This window comes from Perognathus longimembris, chromosome 7 (genome assembly GCF_023159225.1).
Source record: "Perognathus longimembris pacificus isolate PPM17 chromosome 7, ASM2315922v1, whole genome shotgun sequence".
Lineage (NCBI taxonomy): Eukaryota > Metazoa > Chordata > Mammalia > Rodentia > Heteromyidae > Perognathus > Perognathus longimembris.
In genome coordinates, this window is record NC_063167.1 from 83,095,552 (window position 1) to 83,119,561 (window position 24,010).

The 24,010-nt window shown below is 37.7% G+C and overlaps 1 pseudogene; it reads right to left on the reverse strand.

The window, feature by feature from the left end:
• Nucleotides 1-12,358: 12,358 nt before the first annotated feature.
• On the reverse strand, nucleotides 12,359-12,856 carry LOC125354393 (annotated as a pseudogene).
• Between the last annotated feature and the right edge of the window lie 11,154 nt (nucleotides 12,857-24,010).

Here is a 24,010-nt window from a genome sequence, read left to right on the forward strand (position 1 = left end):
AGAAATAACACATTGCCTTTGACAACTTAGTCCTATAAGTCAGGAAATGCTTTTAGTCTACCATGTCCTACTATTCAAGGAAATTACATATGTGCCCTCAGTTTTCAAAGAGGAAATATAAACCATTTCTCTACATAGAGGAGTGTTGATGTAAGACAAACACATAGGATAAGAGAGATGTTGGCTTGGCAATCTGTTCTAACTGTATCTACTATAAATAGATGAGTCTTTTATTTGCCAGTCCTGGGACTTGAACTCAGGGCCTGAGCACTGTCTCTGGCTTCTTTTTGCATAAGGCTAGCACTCTGCCACTTGATCCAAAGCGCCACTTCCAGCTTTTTCTACATATGTGGTGCTGAGGAATCGAACCCAGGGCTTCATGTACATGAGGCAAGCACTCTACCACTAGGCCATATTCCCAGCCCAAATAGATGAGCCTTTTACTTTGGGTGGAAAACAATGCAAAGTAAGAATACATTCTAGGCTAACTCTAAAGATTCACAATAGATCTAAGTTTGAATAAACCTTCATATTAATATAGATAAAATTGGGTCCTGTGATCTGATTCTTTAAATGAAACTCCTACTACACATTTTTTCTAGAACAGAAAACTCTTCTAAGCTTACTCCTTCCCCAAATCTCTTCACACTTCATATTTTGACCTGAGTGATACATTCAGTAGGAAAAATACACAGTTCTCTTAGCTTTCTGCCTGCTAGAGTATTCCAGGCTCGTGTCTAATGGATTTTGTTGTTGAGTTTAAGTGTTTCAGAACAGTGTGTTTAAATAACTTCAAAATGCTTTAGTAACATTATTTAGAAATAATGCTTTACATTTTTCTGGTTATAAATATGTAAGGAATCTTAATTGACCACTTCTAGACTTACTGAAAAATATTTTTGTGAAATATAATCTCCACACAGAAAAACATGCACTTTATAGATACACAACCATGAGGCATTTTTTCCAGAATGAACATGTTTATGTATGTCCTTTTTGACAAAGGAAAAGACAGTGCCAGCAGCCGCAAAGACACTACAAGTTCTGTTCATTCTTTTGCCACTATACAAGGGGAAGCGGGGTTGTTTGTGGCTGTTAGTTGAAGATCAGTTTTGCCTACTTTGGATACAAATAGGATCATGCATCATGGATACACTAATGCAATATGCATGCACTCTAAACTAACACTTTCAATATAAATCATTTTCTATTCTAGTACTGAGGCTTGATCTCAGGGCCTGTGCACTGTCCTTGGGCATTTTTATTCAAGGCTGGAGCTCTCTACCACTGAAGCCACAGCTCCACTTCTGGCCTTTGTATTGCTATAATTAGAGATAAGAATCCTCTGGACTTTCCTAATCTGGGTGGCTTTCAACCAGATCTCAGGAGATAGGATGAAAGGCAAACTTTTCATTGAAAAATTTAAATGGTAATTTTGTAAGTAAAGGTTGTCTAGATCTATGAGCCATGATTTAAAAAAAAAACACCACATAAGTTAAGAGAGATACTGCCTTGGCCATCTCTGGACAGAGATGCATCATTAACAATATGCATCATTCAATAAATGATTGCTGGACAAATAAAACAACAATCAAGCAGAAACCCTCAATTCTTTGAATTTAAAGTAACATGATAAAATTGCTTTTTAAGGTTGATTTGAAAAATTACTTGAGATTTTTTAATTCTAAATTGTCCATTTCCTTAAGTCATATGGAAAGAGTAATCAACACACACTGTAATTAGTATTCAGTTGGCTAAGACATCCAGAAATTCTGAAGATGCCCAGCAAGTTGTTTTTACTTCACTCACTCTTACTTTGATGATAAGAATCAGAGTTTACCTAAAAACATCTTTCATCCTAAAATTTCTAATTATTTTGCATGAGTCATAGCATACTGCCCAGCTGTAGACCATTGCTTTATAACCAATGTATCCAAAAATATAGGAGAATAAGTTTGAGAAGCCAAGTCCAGGCCAAGTAACTTCAGGGAAGGAGATTATGAAACAAGGTGTGAAAAGACATCCCTATAGCTCTTTAGCTCAGAGTAGAACTAATGTAGAATAGCATAATCTTATGCTTACAGGGATATTCTTTTCCATATATAACCTGTAGGGATAAAATTCTAACAATAATTTATTTGTGCTATATTTTTTTCCAAAAAAAAAGCCCATGTTATAACAAAATATTGTATTTTTTTGTTATTGTTGTTTTCTGGGTTTTTGTGGTGATTGTAGGGCTTGAACTTAGGGCCTGGGCACTATCCCTGAGCCTTCTACCACTTGGAGCCACAGTGTCACTTCCAGTTTTCTGGTGGCTAATTGGAGATAAAAGTCTCATGGAACTTCCTGCCCAGGCTTACTCAGAATCATGATCCTCAGATCTCAGCCTCCTGAGAAGCCAGGATTACCAGCATGAACCACTGGCACTTGGCCTAACAAAAGTTTTGAGTAAACATAATCCATAGATACTTTTCAATTGGTCTGTATTTCTGGCTATTTGTTCATATTATTTCTACAGCAAAAATACATTTTTTTCTTCAGAGTAATTTCTACTTATGTTCCAAATTATTTCACAGGCCATTGAATTTTTGGACAAATTCCTGGGTTGCATCTTCCCTTCTTCTGATAGAAACATTACAAATGGGCCACATGGTAGTTGCCACAAAACTTAGGTTCACACCCAACACCACAACAAACAAAAAAGTTAAGTCAAGTCTTATGTAGGCTTGACAGCAGGATTTTAAATTCTAGGCCGAAGTTTAAACTCCAGCAGTACCATATTAGGTTCAGCCACTCACCCCATATGCCATATAAGGAGACATGCTGAAGGGAAGTGGAAGGAGATCGATTCCATGTTATCTAGGGGAAGGCATTTCAATATATCCCCAGCTACTTACTAGGGACTGTACACTGGATGCGAGTTACATAAAGCGGAATAGGAGCAGGGAATGAGATAGGTATGCACAGTTAAACCATCTGAAGTGGAAGATCTGGGCTCCTTGTCCATCAGTTCATTGTACCATGAAAAATTCGGGAGACTTTGTTAATACTTTATTATTGGAACAGATCAGGGACAAGGTGGTTTCCTGAGTTTTTGTCTGTTCATTTTAAGATAAACGGAAGAAGACATTGTTTGAGGGTTATCTGGTCTTTCTTGGAGTTCATGGTGATTGAAGAGTTGACTGTAGCAAAGAATAGCTCAGCTCAGGGCAGAGGGCACAGATGCAAAATTGGGGACTGTTAGATAATTCAGAAGCCCCAGAGTGAAAGCATCTTTTCAGTTGCTTCTTACATGTTCACTTACACTTGAGATCTGGATGCCAGTGGTGTTCCTCATGTCCCAATCTTCCTCTCACATGGGAAGACCCATGTAGCAATTATTATTGGAATGTCCAAAAAAACTTTTCAGTGAGTATCAACTCCAATAGCTTCTCAGCGGTTCTGCAAGACATCTTTCATGATTCATATTTACTTTTTCATTACATCTCAAATATGATTCCTTCTATATTTTATCCCCATTGTTGCATGACTCTGTGCCATTTAGACCCAATAGTAAAACAGATCCAATTTGTACCTCCATGATTTTCTTGTACCCTAAGCAACACAGCCAACATAACCAAAGCAGTGTTGGTTTGAGATATGGGTAAGATTATAGAGTATGCATTCTGCATAGCACAAGGCAATGAACTGTTATCCAAAGTTACATTCTCTGTCAAATCTGCTCCTGTCTCTTGATTTTTTTTCCACATTATTCTGTTGGTTTCCTCCTCAAGCTTTCCTTACCTCTCCACCTTGCTTCTCAATCCTCTCTCTCAGGCCACTGGGATTCAGGTGACAACATTCAAATTTTTATCACTTTTATCTGCATAGGGAATTATGCCTTCTTTAGGTTTCATTTTTACCCTATATAAAAATAATGCTCTGGTCTAGAAAGATGGGAAAATTAAAGGGAAAAATCAATACCTCTTTGTGATTTAAAGAAAACTTACAATAAAAATATTTAATCATTTAGATTATAACATATTCAAATATACAAAGTAGATGGATGCAAGAATGAATGGAAATGTCTTCATTCTCCTATCATATATGTAATTGTTTTTCATCTGAAACCAGGACTTGAACTTGCTGTCTGATGCTTTGTGCTCATTGGCAGGTGCCCTATCACCTGACCCATGCCTCCAACTGTTGTTGTTTTTTTTTTAAAAAAACATTTTTTCCTCTTGTCTTTTCTTTTTAGTATTGGAGAACAAAGCCAGGGCATAGCTCTGGCTACATTCCAGCCCCATATGTTTAATTTAATGATTTTTTTTTTTTTTTTTTTTTTTTTTTTTTTTGGCCAGTCCTGGGGCTTGGACTCAGGGCCTGAGCACTGTCCCTGGCTTCTTTTTGCTCAAGGCTAGCACTCTGCCGCTTGAGCCACAGTGCCACTTCTGGCCATTTTCTGTATATATGATGCTGGGGAATTAACCCCAGGGCCTCATGTATAGGAGGCAATCACTCTTGCCATATCCCCAGCCCCTAATTTAATGATTTTTAACCGATTATTCAGCTTGTTTCTGTAATAGAAGATGCTGGGTATTTTTAATTTTGTAACATGACAATGTTTTAATAGGTAATAATTTTTTTGTCTTCATTAAATTTTAGCACTTTCAAAGGGCTTTTATAACATGTCTAAGAAAACAACCATGTAGGTGTAATTATTATCTAAGCTGTTTTTTTCTCCTCATTGTTATAAGGACAAAGAGGAACAGAAAGGTTAAGTTCTTAATGCATTACCCAGCTAGTAACTAGTAGAGAGAATTTGGATTTACCCAGTCATGATCTGAATATCATATTTATAGTTTCATAGAACTATTTCTCATACTTCTTATTATATCAGAAATGAATAAAATCATTTTTATATTCTTAACTTGGTAGAACAATGACATTTAATTCAAAATAATTTAAAAATTCTAAGTTAAGCTATTCTTTGCTTGCTGACAATGGTGTTCCTTGTATAGTTTTTCCTTTTAGTCTTTTTATCCTAATCATCTAATATAATATAGCATGCAGTAGAAACTGAAAAAAAACATCTTTTGAACTGAAATATTTGCATCATCATACAGTGACTGAGTCCTTTATCTTTTTATCTCTGGTACCTAGAAGTCATGAGTGCTTACAGTTCTCCCTATTCCTTGTTAGCTTGTGTTACTCATCTGTTGTTTTCTCAATTTTCTTTTATATTGAACCGATCAAGACTTATGTTAGGATGTCTCCCTTGTTATATTGGATGCAGTGACTTTTTACAATTTGTTTTAATGATTTTTCTAGAAGAATTTTCAGGTTCTTGTCAAAAGTATGTGTTTGATTTATTCCATTATTTCAAAGGTAAGTTATTGTTCCTAACATTATTTTTCTATTATTTTCCTGTTACTGTATTTGTATAGTTAAGTCTTTCCCTTTAGAAGCATTTGTGCCATTTGATGTAGTAGACACTGCTATTTTAGTTCTCTGGTATTTTCCAATTTTTCTATATTCATAGAAAAGGTCTGGTATCACCCCCCCCCTTTTTTATCTTTCTTCCAAGCATTTATCAATGTTGCATTTATAGATTTTGCTTCTTTATCTCCTTGGCTGCCTCTCCTTACTAGAATGTAAACACCTCATGAGCAGCATTTTGTGAAGTTTATTTACTGCTGCCACTTGAACTTCTTGAATGCATCTTGGCATTTGGCAGTGGCAAACAAATTCTGTATTCCAGAATGCACACATTTTCCATTATTTCTGTTCTAAGATTTAACAAGAAATTAAAATTCGTTTTCATTGTAAATTGTTAGGAAATTAGTTCAGCACTCTTCAGTGAATCATGTATTCTTTCCTCAATGTCTGTGTATTTATATATCATCATAGATAGATGATAGATAGACAGATAGATAGATATTTGTTGTTGTTGTTCCTAGTTCTGGGGCTTGAACTCAGGACCTGAGTGCTGTTCCTGAGCTTTTATGTTTAAAGTTAGTGCTCTACTAATTGATCCACAGTTCCACTTCTAGCTTTTTTGGTGTTTAATTGGAGATAAGTGTCTTATAGTCTTTCCTGCTGGGTATGGCTTCAAATTGCAATCTTCAGCTCTCAGCCTCATGAGTAGCAAAGATTTCAGGCCTGAGCCACTAGCACTCAGCTACAGATACAATTGTGAAAGAAATATTCAGCCTTTTTATTTCAGCGAGCACTCTCTGTGGTTGTTGATACTTCCATGAACCTAGCTCTTAAAGCAATTCCAGCACAATCCAGTTCTAGATTCATCACAGTAAATTAAAAACAGTTCTTTAGTTATGAATCTGTTCCCAAGTAATCAATGAAGACTCCTGCCTTTTTATTCCCATGAAAAGTACAAATTGTTGGGTGTCCATTGAAATATCCTCAGCTTTGTTTGCTTTTGCTTAACTTTGATTCATCTTCTGATGGCCTCTTTTGTGAATTAGACTACCTGGCCACTAGGCAGTGATTTCATGGTACCCTACCAAAATAATCAGCATCAATGCTCCTTAATGGTAGGTACATCATTAGCACCTGCTGTTTTTGTTAGACAGAGAAACTTTATCCCGCTACTTTTAAAAGTTTTTAGGGTCCCTGCTGAGTTTACTTCCACTCAGTTTTGTATCTGGCTCCCTGGAACACGTTAGAAGGGAATACTTATTTGGCTGTGCTCTCAGTTTTGTACAGTCCTTTCTGTCAATATATTTGTAACAAGTTCCTGTGAGGCTAGGAAGAATTGGAGTGTTTCCATCAAGTATTCATCCAGATCATCCTGCCATGCTGAGAACTGACATGTGTTCAGGAAAATCCCAGATGGCTCCTCTCTCCTTATCTAGGATAAATTTCCTACCCACCTGGAGTCCTTGTTGATATCCTGATACTGTGAGAGGGGCTGGTCTTTGTTTGTCCCTCTGCGTGCCAAAGTCCTAATCTCAGTATCTCTTCTTAGCCATGGAGATGCCAGGGTCTTTTTGTAAAAAGTCCTGCAAAATCTAGACTCATTCATGAGAAAATAAGACACTTCACATACTATCTACTCTTCTATCTGGATAAAAAACATTGCAGTTAGTGTACTAATCATTATTTTATCAACAAGAAACTAATTTCTTTTAATTTGCTGTTTGTTGGCTTAACAGACTTCTTTGCAAACAAAAAGTGAATAAAGAAATTAAATTATAGAGGAAAATAATACCTAAGTGCAAATTATGTTAAAAGGTATATAGAGAACAGATTTTTTAATCTTATATTCATTGAACAAATATGTTTACTGCTCATTAGTGGTCCAAAATGTGGTGCCTAAAGATTGAGTACACAATCTATGCCCTCAAGGACATTGAATCATGGTGATCAAAATTTATAGCTCACATTTTTAAAGGCCTTCTTGATGAAGTTATGTCTTTGAAATTGTGATGATTCTGTTTGGGTTCTTTGAACAGTTGAAAGCAGATAAACACACTAGGGGCAGGATTTCTGTCTTTATATAAGTGGGAAGCTTACATGCAGACAGAAGAGTAGACTTAGTGTGTTTATCTTCAGAAAGAAAAGGTAAAGCAAGACAAGGTTGGGCCCACTGAGGAGAAGATGCATACAGTAGATTGAAGAAAAAATGGGTTTCCTTCTGAAGAAGAAAGCTCCTAGTGGTGGAAGATTTTAAGTAACACTGAAAGAGAAGTCTTGAGGTTACTATTTTGTATTGATGAGTGGTCATCACACTTAACTTACCATTACCATATTTGGGATACACAAAATTTATGACAATCAAACATCACAGTCTCTATCCATGTGTATTTTTATGATGCCATCTTGATCTCCTACTTTAAAAATCAGCCACAAAACAGCATCAATGATAAAAATCAATTATGGTAATTATAATGGTAAAAGTTTAAATTAAGCAGACTTGGCAGGTGCCAGTGGTTCATGCTGAGATCAGAAGAATATGGTTTGAAGCCAGTCCAGGCAGGAAAGTCCATGAGACTCTTTTTTCTAATAAACCACTCAAAAACAAGAAGTGGCACTGTGACTCAAAGTGGTAGAGCACCAACCTTGAGCTAAAGAGCTCATGGACAGCACCCAGGTCCCGAGTTCAAGCACCATGACCAATGGAAAAATAATTAAGCAGACACACACAACAGAATCAGTATAAAGTATACCACCTAACTCATATTTTCATTGACCTTCGTGATACCTACTCATGAGTGTGAGAATTTACATACATACAAAGGAATGTGCTCTCCCAGCACTATAAGCCTTATTTTCAGTCCTTAGCACTGTAAAAACAACAATAAGATAATGATGGTTGGACTGCACACACATATATACAGAATATGTCTTTCTACTCTCTGGTAGATACATTTTGCATTGAGAACAGTTGGCTGGATCATGTGAAAAACTTCTCCATGAAATTTTTCAGCACTACAAGGCTCAAGGAAGCATTTTATGGGACATCATCGAAGAAGGAAGTATGTTGTTTCCCACTTCAATTCACAGAAATCTGTGCAGTTTGAAGGTACCAACAAATTGAGAGTCCAGATTTCTAAGAGTTTGACAAGGTTCTTCCTTTAGCTGGAACAAAGAGATCAATGATAACAGTAACTGTCTCACTGGCAGAACAACGGCTGTCTACAGACCCTGTGCAGTTCTAACCATAGCACCACAGCACTGAGTGTTAGATTAGTTGGTTTTCTGGATGAAATTGGTAAATACAAGGATTTCACTGGGGTTTCTCGTCCTATGTCGGCAGCAGGAGAATGTTAAGGGTGGAGCAGAGAGATTGAACTTTTCTTATTTTGTGCTAACATATTCATGAATGGAACCTCATCTGTGTCCATGCATGAAGTGGTGAGGCCACTGAGGTTTTATATTATGTTTGTTATCACATTATTTATGCCAGACTTTAATGGTGATTTTATTTAAAGGAAGAACAAACCCAGAAACAATGAAAAAATAAGATTATCAAAAAATTTAAAAGAGTTTTAAGAAGAATGTGACATCTTCAAAATTATGAGGTGTAAATAAATATGCATGATAAAACATAAGTAACATTTTTTTAGGACAACCACATTTCAGGTAAGTACACTACTGTTATTAGCTGCTATATTAGTTACAGACTCTTAACGTACTCAAGAGTTAGAAGCCAGAACTATGTCCTTAAAATTATACCCAAAAAAACTAACTTAGGAAAAACATTTTAGTCTACAATGTTCACATTCATTATCTTATTTTTTGCCAATAGTCTTAAGAAAACATTTCATTCCAATTTTGTATATACGGAAGCAAGAGAAAATGATGAAAGTATGCCCTAGGTCCACAGGGACTTTAAACCATTGCTTGGATTCCAATTTCAATTACCTTGAAGTAAGTTTGCACACTTAAGAGTTCATCCTAATTATTCTGAGGTAATTGAAATTTTGAGAATCTCAATGAAGCCAGTGGTAATTTCTCTCCAGAAAACTACATACACAGAAATGCTTATATACACACTTTAAATATTCATAGAAAGTCAATCCAACATAGATAAAGATCTCACAACACATAACTTTAGTGTTAGGGGTATATTAGTTGCTATAGAAATTAATTTACTGAGGGAAGATTTTGTGTAACAAAGCAAAACAACAACTTTTGATTTAATTTTGTAATTGCAAATATCATATCTTGAATTTTAGGGTGATATTATTATTTCTTCCTTCCATTCTTATTTCTTTTTATATGTCCTTCAGACACATCTTCATATTTTGCTATTGCAATTGCAGTAATGCACATCGTAGCTCTATAAAACAACCTTTACAGTTCTATTATTTTATGGACCTTTTGGAATATTTTCAATTACTACTAGACAATTGCCTGTCATAATTCTCCTCCAGTTCCAAGAACTGTAGAGGTGATATAGAACTTTCTTTGATCTACAGCTGTGTTGTGGGTTGTTAAGCAATATAGAGGTGATATTCATTAAATTGCAGGTATGCCATGAGTTGTTTAGCTCCACAAAGTTTTGCTCCCAAGAAAGCTTGTCCTTGCTTGCCCTTGATTATTCCCCCTAGATAGCTTGCTTCAGCAGAACAAGCTTTGTGATTCCCCACACCAGGTGACATCTGCCCTGATGTGGTTTTTGCCTTCATAAGTTTTGTAATAACTTCATTGGGCCTGCAGGGTCTTTGGGACGCTAGTCCACCTTTATTCACTGGCTTTCTAATAGACTCCTGATTTGACCTCTCAAAATGTAGCTTCTCTGTATCTCATGGATCAAGTTACTGTGTAGCAACACGAATCTAGATGGTGTTGTGAAGGTGTTCTGAGATATGATTAAAGTTCACATTCAATGATTTTAAAGGAAAGAGAGTACCCAAGAGAGTCAGGATGTGCCTGAATCAATTAGTTAAAAGATCTCAAAAACAGAAATGAGACTTCCTCCAAGAAGAGGAATTTCATTTGTTGTTGGAAGCTTTACCTCATGCTGTGATTTCAATCTGGCCTAACACATGGCACAGTTTTCAAAGACAATTCTTTGCTGTGCACCTCATATATACCTATTATTGGTTCTGCTTCTTTGGCTAAATACTTAACAGCACACACCTATATGCAAATACCCATTAGGTTAGAGCAATGAGTTCAGGTTTCTCTTCATTCTCCAGGGAATATAAGGTCAAAAGGAGAAATTACCTTGAGTTATAAAGGAATTATAATGATTCTAAAACATTAGGTCAGTATCCATCAGAAAGTTGCTTCTCTAGATATGACATAATATACTTACTTGGAAATATATTACGTATTCATTTTGTTTGAAATATTTTCTTAAGTAAAACACACATGGATATATTTTCCATGTATTTGTATACAATCTATAATATAATCTATATACATATATTTCAACATGTATTTTCAGAGGGGTAGACAAAGAATAATAATGGCTACTATTTTAATGTTATACTTAAATGTCTCATATTGGTTAAATTCAGCAAATTGAGGAATAAAATTAATGTGTATCATAGTACTAGTTTAAGTTGATGACGAAGATGAACAGTTTTGCTTCTTTCACCATTGCCTAATAATTTGTGGCCTATGAACCAAAACTCAACATTGAATTGAAAGTTATGATTCCACTAATTCTTCTAACTATGGCAGTGAATAGATTATTGACATAAAAATAATTCAAAATATTTACTGTACTTCTTACTTAAATTTTATTTCTGCCTATGAGTTATATGTAATTTTTGTCAACACATTGGATATTATGCTCCAAAATCAAACAGCATAGATGTTAGTCTATGAAAAATCCCTTTAAGTCCATCCATGAAAGTTAATACATCAAAACCCACAACATATATACAAAAATTCACATATAAAATCTCATCAACATTATAAGAATGACAATCAACTTAATTTTCTTATAAATTTAAGGCAGAATATAGACAAGAAAAGGAAATGTTTTAGGGGGAGATGTTAATGTAGGAAGGTAAGAGAGAGAGAGTAGAGTAGAAGCAAATTTAGGGAATACTTTACTGGTTTCTTAAAGAAAGTCTAGACCATGGAGAAAACCATACATAACATAGAAATGAATAAATCTAACTCCTCTTACGTTGATTTCACAAGTGCATCTGACTATTTTTCTCTCTTTCTCATCCAGAGACCTCCAACTTACTATAATGTCTATTTAGGGCTAATCGTAGCAATTATGAATTACATCTATAATATTTGACTATTACCTCTGTTTTGGTCACCACTGAAAGCACTTTATATTACCAAATGTAAAGTTTACTCCCCCATAATCGGTATTGTACAAGTAAATATGGAGCTTGAGAGCAGTGAACTTGCTTCACTAAGGTAACATGGATGATAAATTATCCCCCAATTCAAGCTCTATCCAGATCTGATATTCATATTGAAAAGATACAATTATGCAAGTACAATTATGTTAATGATCTACCAGTCTGAGTGAATCTCTTTATTGAGGCATTCTTGATCCTCCTAACTCATCTTCTGCCTGGATGCTAGGATTATAGGCATGTATCGCCATGTCCAGTTCACTTCCGTGTTGTTTTCCTGCTCAGTGTGGATCAGATTGGCCAATGTAGATAATGTCAACATTGAATTAAATTCCTCAGTTCATACCAGGCGAAAAACCACTGTAGCTAGGGCAGGACAGGGAATGCCTTTACTGCATTCCAGCCACTTGCATCCCCAAACTCAGATGTTTCCCTTACATCTGCTCTCCATTCCTTCTAGTCATCCTCCACACCTTAACCAAGGTGAACTTTCTTTGGGGGACATTTTATAGCCCTAAATTCTGTACAATGTCTCAAAGTTGATTTCTTTCTTTTTTTTTTTTTTTAGAAAACAAGCCTTCTAACATTTTATTATGCAAGCCTTTTTATTTATCAAAAAGGTTCTTTCTTTGCTAGCAATTTATAGACCTCTTGCATCCTAAGCACACACAAGCAGCTTCCTCTTCTTATTTAGCCTTCTGACTCTGTGCTTGTGCCTTCAGCACTTTCACGACGATTTTCTGCTCCTCAATAAGGAAAGCCCGCTTGATCCTGTCCTGGACAGATTTGGCACACATGGAACCACCATAGGCCCTGCTGACATGTTTTTTCGTTTTAGACAATCGCATGAGGACTTTAGGTCTCACAGCACGAACCCCCCGGAGTTGGCCTGGGCACACACCACATGCAGATTTGGGTGCTTTCCCGACTTTTTTGGTGTAAAGGTAAACAATTCAGTTGCCAGGGGTTCGGGACAGCCTGGTTTTGTTAGAGGCTGTGTTGTAGGAAAGCCTACGGCTGTATGTCAATCGCTGGACCATTTTGATGTCCTTTAGACACCGTCCCCGGAAGAGAGAAAGCTCAAAGTTGATTTCTTTGCCATCCTCTGTCTCCCAGCTGTCTTCAGCTCTCTCCTCCCCCTGGTTAGAGTCACCTCTGTGGTGAGCTCTTCCTGTCTACTGTTCACTTCCTGTTTCATGGGTTGCTCCTCACCACTTCAGTCTTGGGCCCCTTGGGCTTCTCAGGACAGGTGTCCAGATGCCTCAGATTACTCTTCTCTTGTATTATTTCAGGGTGATTGTTTTTTTAATTTGTTCAAGATATATTTTTGTATATAATAACCTATACTTTTGGAAATGTTTTAAATGGAACACAATGATCAATTTTCTATTTCTATATTCAAGATACCTGTACCTTACTCCTCTTAGCAATTAGGCTGAGTTAATGAATCATTCATGACTAGGTTGAATGACTCATCAAAATGATCAGACAGTGCCAAAGGTTCCCTTGATAAAAGAAAATGATCTACTGTCTTTAAAAGCCTCAGAATTTTGCAGAATCTTAGCTTTTTGTGTGTGTGTGTTTGTTTCCCTTCCAACACTTAGTCATTCTGTAGCCATTTATCATGTAGAAGCAGAGAAAAGGAAAGATCAGCCAGATTCAAGATTTCAAAGATGTCACATCTTTAGCAAACATTCTGTTCTTGATAGATCTTGGAATATTTGGCATCTATAAAGGCTTCATTCAGAAACACAAATTACAAATCTCTGGTCTTGAAAATAATAATGTGCTTCAGTCAATGAATGATGCAAATTCAACTTTCTTTTTCCCAAAGAGTTAAAAAATACCCTTTGCTTAAGAAGATATTTATATTTGCTTAAGAAGATATCCTCAAGAAGAAGGAATACTGTAATTGAAAAATATTCACTGAGCCAGGCACTTGTGGCTCATGCCTGTAATCCTAGCTACTCAAGAGGCTGGGATCTGAGGATTATGGTTTGAAGCCATCTCAGGCAGGAAAGTATGTTAGGCTCACATCTCCTTTTAACCATCATTAAAAAAACACAAAACCCCAAAAAAACCAGCCTGATATTCAGCTGTGGCTCAAGTGGAAAAGCACTTTTAAGTTAACAAGGTCAGGGATAGTGTCCAGGCTTTGAGTTTGAGCCCCAGGACTGACACAGAGAGACATACACAGACAAACACACACATATGCACACACACACACACTGATTAAGGCAATACTTCTTTCAAATGAAAGTAAAACTAAAATATACATATATTTAAAATTTTTTGAAGGACCAGAAGATTTCAAGTTTTCAAAGGACAAATGATTGATAGTTACCTTTTTATTAAAATTTATTCCACGTTCTATTGATTAGTATTCATTTTCAAACAATTCCCTTAATTTTCCACCAATGTGTGATTATTTTTAGGACTTGGATGAAGGAAAAGAAAGTAGGTATTGTCTAGATTGACTTACGTGTGTGTGTGTGTGTGTGTGTGTGTGTGTCTGTGTGTGTATCTGTCTGTGTGTGTCTGTGTGTCTGTGTGTTGGTCCTAGGGCTTGAACTCAGGCTTGGGGATTAGATGCTGACCCTGACCTGCTTTTGCTAAAAGTGAACACTGTACCACTTGAGCCACAGCTCTGTTTCCAACTTTTGGAGGTAAGACTCTCACAAACTTTCCTGCTTGGGCTGTCTTTGAGCTGTTATCCTCAGATCCCAGCCTCCTGAGTAGCTAGGATTATAAGCATGAGCCATTGGTGCTAGGCTCCTAGCTTTGATTTTCTTTTTTTTAAGTTAATATATACTGTCCTTTCTAGTTTAAAGTTCTCTAATATTTACAACAGTTATTTTCAAATAACACAAACATTTGCTAAATACTTGGGAAATATACAACTAGAACATTCAAATTACTTATTCAAAAGAAACAACCATTTTGGGAATACATGGTAAATATGAAGACTATGTTGATATCCAACACTACTTGATACAAAACTTTGGTGCCTCGTCATTGAAATAAAAAGATACACAGTATAGGAGAATTTTAGACATATTTTCATATGGAAATGAATCCCATTTATTCAAAGAATTCCTTGGGGGCTGGGTATATGGCCTAGTGGTAGAGTGCTTGCCTCGCATGTATGAAGCTATGAGTTCGATTCTTCAGCACCACATAAACAGAAAAAGCCAGAAGTGCCAATGTGCCTCAAGTGTATAGTGCTAGCCTTGAGCAAAAAGAAGCCATGGACAGTGGTCAGGCACTGAGTTCAAGCCCCAGGACTGGAAAAAAAAAAAAGAAAGAAAGAAAGAAAGAAAAGAAATCCTTGTTTAAAAATAAATGAAAACTCTAATGTTTATTGCTGCACAATTCACAATAGCCAAAATATGGAAACAACCCAGATACCCCACTACAGATGAATAGATCCAGAAAAATGTGGTACCTATACACAATGGAATACTACATAGCAATTAGAAATAATAAAATATTTGTATTCGCAGGGAAATGGTCAGAGCTTGAACAAATAATGTTGAACCAGACAAGCCTAGGACACAGAGAACAAAGGTGCATAGTCTCCGTGATATATTACTGTTGGGGGGAACAGTAGAGACCAGGTGTGCAAAATAACAAACTACTTTTCAAATGGTATTTCCACATGTTTGGGTCAGTAACTTTACATTATATATCTAAAACCAAACAATTACTAAGCGAACAAAAAGGTCTAGGATAGACCTATCAGTGGATCACAATAGCTCAACAGCTATGTACCATGATTATATAAAATGAGGATGAGCAAAAAGAACTCCAAGAGAAGGACACAGGAGGATTCTATTGTTTTCATTACATTTAATGTTCTAGGTGAATTTCCTTTGCCATGCTTACCGTATATGATTTTGGTACACTGGATATTGTATATATGCTTACCTGAACTAGGGAAGGGAAAGAAAAATGAAGGTGTAACAAATAAGACAAGAAATGTACTCACTACCTTATTATGTAACTGTACCCCTTTGCACATCACTTTGTCAATAAAATTTAATTAAAAAGACTAATGAAAACTCTAATTTGTATAAAAATATAAAGCAAAGGATGATTTTATTTACCTACCAGCTAGATTTTATATTACTGCTTATGTATTCATTTATTTACCCATACTTTAGATTGGGCCTTTGAGATTTCTAGTAATAAGATCTCCTCAGGTTATCTTTCAGAAAACTCTGCAGCTCAAAATTCCTGGCAGTTGCTGGAGATTTGTGAATCACAAATTCTTTTGTGTAATCTAGAGATAGTAGTTCAGTATGATAGCCCATGTCATGTGTTCCATACCATTTTTCCAAGAATTCCAAAGATTTCAATGGATTCAAAAGTATTTCCAAAGTATGTAAATACTTCTGAATAGTTATTTATTAATGATATATTAAGCTGATAGTATGCCATATTTTAGTTAGTTTAGTTGTTCTTACACTGTAGCTGTTTCCATCTATGTGCATGTTTTAGATTGAACTTAACTTACACATACAAGAGATAACATGTGTCCTTTGGCTCTGAGCCTGACTTACTTCACTTAACATAATGTTTTTCAGGTATAACCATTGCCCTAAAAATGACCTAATATTCTTCTTGATTGATCAATACATATTTATTGCATATATATTACATTTTATTGATCTTTTAATCAGTTGTACAGTATTTCAACTATGGCTGTTTCTATCATTTGATTATGATGAATAGTGCAGCAGTGAACATACATATGTAGGTGTTTTATTGTTTATCCTTACAGTCTTTAGAATAAATGGCTGAGAGTGGTATATCCCAGTCATGGTTTATGCATAAAAGACTAGTGAACAAGAGAAGATTTTTGTTTGATAAATGCCTAATTAACATACATAAATGTCATTAACTAATCCTCTCAAAATTCAGTTACCCAATTAATAAATTGGTAAAGGACTGAGTAAAGATTCTATTAGGATGAGTAAAATTGAAGAAATGCCCAATATTCCTGGTCATGTAGAAAATGTGAATCAAAATGATGTTGAGATTCCGTCTTATTACACATGGAATGTCTATCATCAAGAATATGAAATACAGAGTGGAAGGGAGAAGATGGCGGAAGAGCAACAGCATCCTAGCTGAGCTCTCTCCAACAGTGCAGTTTTCCTACCCCAGAGAAACTTTTACCGCTAGATAGACAGCTCAAATAAGTTCTAACAGTACAGGGATTCAGGCCAGGAAGGAAAAATCAACTTAGCTGGTCTGAAAACACAGATTTGAGCTCAGGGCGGGGTCCAAACGCCACACCAGTGTGGCCACCAGCACCACGCTGTGCACCCCATGCAGCTCAGCGGAGACCAGGGAGAAATTCTCCAGATGGCAGCATACATACAGATTGTAGGCTGAGCACAGATGGGCTGAAATCACAGAGACAGAGTACTCCCATGAAAGACATTCTCACTCGTGCCCAAAGAGCAGTTCCTTCCCCAAACATGAGAGCAAAGCGCCATCTTTGACACTGGCAAAGGGTCAGACCAGACTGGAGCTAAAGCCCGCCTGGGGAAAGCGAGGACAAAGCGGCCATCTTTGAGAAGGGCAAGAGGGACCAGTTAGTGAGAGCCAGCTTCACCCAGGAGAAGGCCCCCTGCCCAGGTGGGAGGCGTGTCCTGGGCTTCAACTCGGCTAGAGGTGCCTGCCCTGCCCGCCGGAATTCCTAAATTAAAAAGTGAAAATGGCAAGCAGCTATCAGCGGCACAGAACAGCCAAACAGAAGAACAAACTTCCCGAGACAGGTAAACGGTCCCATTTATAAGTCCAATTCCCAGCCGAAACAGCTCTGCCCAGCTCTGCCCAGAAGGCCGCCCCGCCCAGAAGGGAGGAAACTCCCCAAGGCAAGAGACTCTCAGTCCGGTAAACCAGGCCAGAGACGCCCCACCCTGCTGAGTCTGCAGCCTATTCAAAGCCAGCCGTTACAGGCAGTGGGCCCCACAGCAGACAGGAGGAGCCAAGGCTCCCAAGACCACTCGCATCCCCACCTACAGAGCATGCCCAAGTCTTATTTGCAAGCTGTGGGAACCACAGAGACCCAGGATTGCCCCAACAGGGGAGGAGGGTCAGAACAGATCCACCCCTGCAAACTGAAGGCACATCAAACCAGCCAAGTGACAGAACAGACTGCAGACTATCCCAAGGAAACCAGAGACTGTAGAAATCCCATCCAAACAAGGAAGACTTTTGTTTGTTTGTTTGTTTGTTTTCGCTCAAAAGTTTTTTAAGCTTTCATTTTTATCTTTATTTTTTTTCTCTTATATTTTCATTTCTGAAACATCATTCGTTTGTTGTGGTCTCCCATTTTTGCCTGTTGGTTCTATCATTTTTTTGTGTGTGTTGTTGTTGTTGTTGATCAATTTTTTTTCTTTTTTCTTTTTCTGTTTTTTTTTATTTTCTTTTCTTTCCTTTTAGTTTTTTTTTTTGTAATTTATTTATTAATTAAACAAAAATTTTTTGACAAGGTGTTGTGCAAAAAGGGTACAGTTACATAGTAGGGCAGTGTGTACATTTCTTGTGATATCTTTTTATTATTAATTGGACATAAATTTTTTTACAAGGTGTTGTGCATAGAGGGTGCAGTTACATAGTAGGGCAGTGTGTACATTTCTTATGATATCTTACGTCCTGTTTTTCTATCCCTTGTCTAGGTCAGGTTGACATATATGCAATATACAATGTATCAAGAACATATACAGTATTCACAGACTTGGTCTCTACTGTCTCTCGGTCTCCCTTTGTTAACAGTCATATATCAGGGAGATCATGCCCCTTTGTTTTCTGTGTTCTAGGCTTGTCTCACTCAACATTATTTGTTCGAGTTCTGACCATTTTCCTGCGAATAACAGTATTTCACCATTCCTAATCGCTATGTAGTATTCCATTGTGTATAAGTACCATATTTTTTGGATCCATTCATCTGTGGAGGGGCATCTGGGTTGTTTCCATATTTTAGCTATTGTGAATTGTGCCGCGATAAAAATGGAAGTACAAATGCCTTTTTGATATCTTGGATTTTGCTGTTTAGGATAGATGCCTAGGAGTGGTATGGCTGGGTCATAGGGTAGGTCTATATTGAGCTTTTTGAGAAACCTCCATACTGGTCTCCAAAGTGGTTGTACTAATTTGCACTCCCACCAGCAATGGAGAAGGGTTCCTCTTTCCCCACAGCCCCTCCAGCATTTGTTGTTTCCTGAGTTCAGAGTATAGGCCATTCTAACTGGGGTGAGGTGGTATCTCAGGGTTGTTTTTATTTGCATTTCCTTTACTAGCAGGGATGTTGAGCATTTCCTCATATGTTTCTTTGCCATTTTTATATCTTCTCTTGTGAAGTCTCTCTTTAGCTCTTTTGCCCATTTCCTAATAGGTTTATTGGGCTTGGAGGGGCTTAGTTTTTTGAGTTCTTTGTAGATGACTGATATCAGGCCTTTGTCTGTTGCTGTGCTGGTAAATATCCTTTCCCATATCGTTGGCTGTCTTTCTATTTTGGTGGCTATGTCCTTAGCTGTGCAGAAACTTTTTAATTTGTAGTAGTCCCATTTGTCGAGTCTTTCCCCTATTTGTTGTGCCCCTGGGACTATATACAGGAAGTTCCTTCCTGTGCCTATAAGTTCTAGTGTCTTTCCTACTCTGTCCTGTTTCAAGGATTCAGGTCTGATGTTGAGGTCCTTGATCCATTTTGAGTTGATCTTGGTGCATGGTGATAAGCTTGGGTCTACTTTGAGTTTTCTGCATATGGCTGCCCAGTTCTCCCAGCACCAGTAGTTGAAGAGGCTATGTTTATTCCATTGTATGTCTTTAGCTCCTTTGTCGAATATCAGTTGGCTGTAAGAGTGCGGTTTTATTTCTGGGTCTTCAGTTCTAATCCATTGGTCTTCCGATCTGTTTTTATACCAATACCATGCTGTTTTTGTTATGATGGCCTTGTAGTAGAGCTTGAAGTCTGGTATTGTGATACCTCCTGCACTGCTTTTTTTTGCCTAGAATTGCTTTGGCTATTCTAGGTTTTTTGCTGTTCCATATGAATTTATGGATTGGTTTCTCTATTTCAGTGAAGAATGTGGCTGAGATTTTGATAGGTATTGCATTGAATTTGTATAACAATTTGGGCAATATGGCCATTTTCACTATATTGATTCTGCCTACCCATGATCATGGGAGGTCTTTCCATCTCCTTGTGTCTTCTTTGATTTCCCTTATTAGATTTTTACAGTTTTCATTGAATAGGTCCGTCACGTCCTTGGTTAAGTTGATCCCTAGGTACTTTATTCTTTTTTTGGCTACTGTAAATGGAATTGTTTCCATAATTTCCTTTTCTGTTTGTCTATTGCTGGTGTACAGAAAAGCTGCTGACTTTTGTGGGTTGATTTTGTATCCTGCTACTTTGCCAAATTGGTTTATTAGGTGTAGGAGTTTGGGTACTGAGTTTTTTGGGTCCATCAGATATAAGATCATGTCGTCTGCGAATAGGGATAGCTTGATTTCTTCCTTGCCGATGTGGATCCCTTTGATGTCCTCATCTTGCCTTATTGCTATGGCTAGGGATTCCAGCACTATGTTGAACAGAAGTGGGGAGAGTGGGCATCCTTGTCTTGTTCCTGAGTTTAGGGGGAATGATTTAAGTTTCTCTCCATTTAATATGATATTAGCAGTTGGTCTGTTGTATATGGCTTTTATTGTTTTGAGGAATGTTCCATCTATTCCTGTTCTCTCCAAAGCTTTTAATAGGTATGGATGTTGTATTTTGTCAAAGGCTTTTTGGGCATCGACTGAGATAACAATGTGATTCTTGATTTTAGTTCTGTTTATGTGGTGAATTACGTTGATTGATTTATGGATGTTGAACCATCCTTGTGACTGAGGGATGAAGCCTACTTGGTCATGATGTATGATATTCTTGATCAGTTTCTGGATCCTATTAGCTAATATTTTATTGAGGAGCTTTGCATCTGTGTTCATTAGTGATATTGGTCTGTAGTTCTCTTTTTTTGTTGGATCTTTGCCTGGTTTGGGAATGAGTATGATATTAGCTTCATAGAATGAGTTTGGGATTTCTCCCTCCGTTTCTATTTCGTGGAAGAGTTTGAGTAGTATTGGAATTAGCTCCTCACTAAAGGTTTTGTAGAATTCGTTGGTGAATCCATCTGGGCCTGGGCATTTCTTAGTAGGGAGTTTCTTGATTACCTCCTGTATCTCACCGTAAGTTATTGGTTTATTTAGTTGATTTATTTCTTCTTGGTTCAGTTTGGGCAGTTTGTACTTCTCTAAGAATTGATCCATTTCTGTAAAATTATTGTTTTTTTTTGCTGAGTAGAGGTTTTGGGAATAGCTCCTTATGATTGTTTGAATATCGTGTGTACTTGTAATTTTTCCTGTGTAGTCCCTGATTTTACGAATATGAGTCTCTTCTCTTCTTTTTTTTTGTAAGTCTTGCAAGGGGTCTGTCAATTTTGTTTATTTTCTCAAAGAACCAGCTTTTAGTCTTATTTATTTGTTGAATCGTCTTTCTATTTTCAATCAGATTTATCTCTTCTTTAATCTTTGTGATCTCTCCCCTCCTAGTCGTTTTAGATTCTGTCATTTCTTGTTTCTCCAGTTGTTTTAGTTTCATCGTGAGGGTATTCACCTGCTCTGCTTCCATTCTTTTAATGTGGGTGCTGAGTGCAATGATCTTGCCCCTCAGTACTGCCTTAGCTGTGTCCCATAGGTTTCTTTGTGATGTGTTTTCTTTGTCATTGTGGCTTATGAATTCGTTGATTTCATCTTTAATTTGATCTGTGGCCCAAATGTTGGATAGCAGTGTGGGGTTTAGCCTCCAAGAGTGTGTATAGGCTCTGTGGTATCCTTTGTTGTTGAGGGTTATCTTTAATCCACTGTGATCAGATATAATACATGGGATGACGTCAATACTTTTGTATTTGCTGAGGTTCTTTGTGTGGGCTATGACGTGGTCTATTTTAGAATATGATCCATGGGCTGCTGAAAAGAAGGTGTATTGGGTATCTGTAGGGTGAAATGTTCTATATAGGTCTGTTAGATCCATTTGGGAAATGGTGTTATTTAGGTCCTCAGCTCCCTTACTAATCCTCTGGGTGTTGGATCTGTCTCTTGAAGAGAGAGGAGTATTAAAGTCACCCACTATGATTGTGTTTGCGTCTATCTTGCTCTGTAATTCTTTGAGAATTTGCTTGACATATGTCGGGCCTCTTTTGTTTGGTGAGTATACATTTATCACCGTGATTTCTTGATTCTGGATTTTTCCTTGTATTAATATGTAGTGTCCTTCTTTGTCTTTTTGAGTGGACTTTAAAGAGAAGTCCAGCTTGTCTGAGATCAGAATGGCTACACCTGCTGTTTTGGTGGATGCATTTGCTTGGTAGATCTTGCTCCATCCTTTCACTCGAAGCCTGTTTTTGTCCCTTGCTGTAAGGTGGGTCTCTTGTAGACAGCAGATGTCAACTTTTTGTTTGAGAATCCATTCTGCCAGTCTGCTCCTCTTTATCGGGGAGTTTAAACCATTTATATTTATAGAGATCAAGGATAAGGTTGTTTTTTCTCCTTCCATTTTCTTGGTTGGCTGTTTTTTCTTCTTTTTTTTTTTTCTTGTCTTTAGTGAGCTTGTGTTTCTGCTGGACTTTGGCTATTGAAGTTTCTTTCTGATTCTGTCTGTGTGTCTTTTACGATCTCTGTTGGGTGGGGTTCCCCTCTTAATATTCACTGTAGGGCTGGTTTTTTATTCACATACTCCTTTAGCTCCTCTTTCGTGTGGAAAGATCTGGTTCTCCCTTCAAATGTGAACTCCAATTTCGCTGGATATTTGATCCGAGGTTGTAAATTGTTATTCTGGAGTACTTGGATGGTGTTCTTCCACTCACTTCGAGCGTGGTAAGTTTGTGTGGATAAGTCAGATGTTATTCGAATCCTCTTCCCATTGAAAAAAGTTTCCTTCTTCGCTTTGGCTGAATTCAGAATTTTCTCTTTAATCTTGAGGTCTGTAGTCTTGAATATTATGTGCCTTGGGGTGGCTTTCCTGGGGTCTGGCCTGCCAGGTGTCCTATAGGCTTCGGTTACCTGGATGGGGTCCCCTGTGTGATTGGGGAAGTTTTCTGCAATAACTTTATTGAGAACATGATTAAGCCCTTTGCTCTGGTATTCGGCTCCTTCTTCTATTCCAATTATGCGCAGATTATATCTCTTGTCTTTGTCCATTAGTTCCTGGATTAGTCTTCCCTGAAGCTTCACCTTTTCTTGGAGTGTGGTCATTTTCTGGTTGTTGTCAGCTGCTTCATCATCCAGGCGAGAGATTCTGGATTCTATATGGTCTACTCTTTGTGTTATGGTTTCAATTGCAGAGTTTATGGATGTCAGAGAGCTATTTATGGTTGTCATATCAGCTCTGATCGTGGAGATTTCTTCCTTTAAAGAGTTGTATTTTAAATCTATTTTTTCATGCATTTCAATTCTCAGGATGTGGAGATTTTCTTTAAAGGCATCTTGCATTGTATCCATTTTTGCTTCCATTTCTTTAAAGCAGGCTTGCATTGTATCCAGTTTTGCTTCCATTTCTTTCTTGGCTTCCTGGGTGTCCTTCCAGATTTCTGCTCTAAATTCCTGGAATTGTTTTCTGATTTCATTTCTGACGCTTTCGATCATTCCTGTTAACATGGCCTTATTTGCTTTTTTAGTCTCCATCTCCTCTTCAGTCGTGCTGCTTTTTGGAGCTGGAGAGTTGGCTTGCCCTTTGATGAACTGAGTTATGTTTCTTTGTGATTTGCGCATCTGGAGATCTGGATGGCTTCTCAGGTTTAGTTTGTAGCTCTTCCCTCCCTCCTCTGTAGACGTGTCTACGGCAGCAGGTGCTGCCACTGTGGCCCTGCCCACCAGTGCAGGGTACACGCCTACCAGAGCGGGCGCTGTCGCCGGGGGCCCCGCCCTCCTGTGCACTGTGTGTCCACTGCAATAGGCACTTCGGCGGGATATGCCTCCCAGAGCAAGTCCTGGGTTGTTGGGTTGTGCTTGCGCCCTCCCACAAGTCTGGGTGTGGCTTGGCACCTTCAGACCTCACCTCTGCTGTGAGTGGGGGACGTGATCAGGCTCAGGTGACCCTGCTGGGCTGGTATTGCCCACCAGCACCTGTGGTTTTAGTTGTAAGATTCTTCGAGGTCCAGGCGCCTCGGGTGGGGTTTGCACAA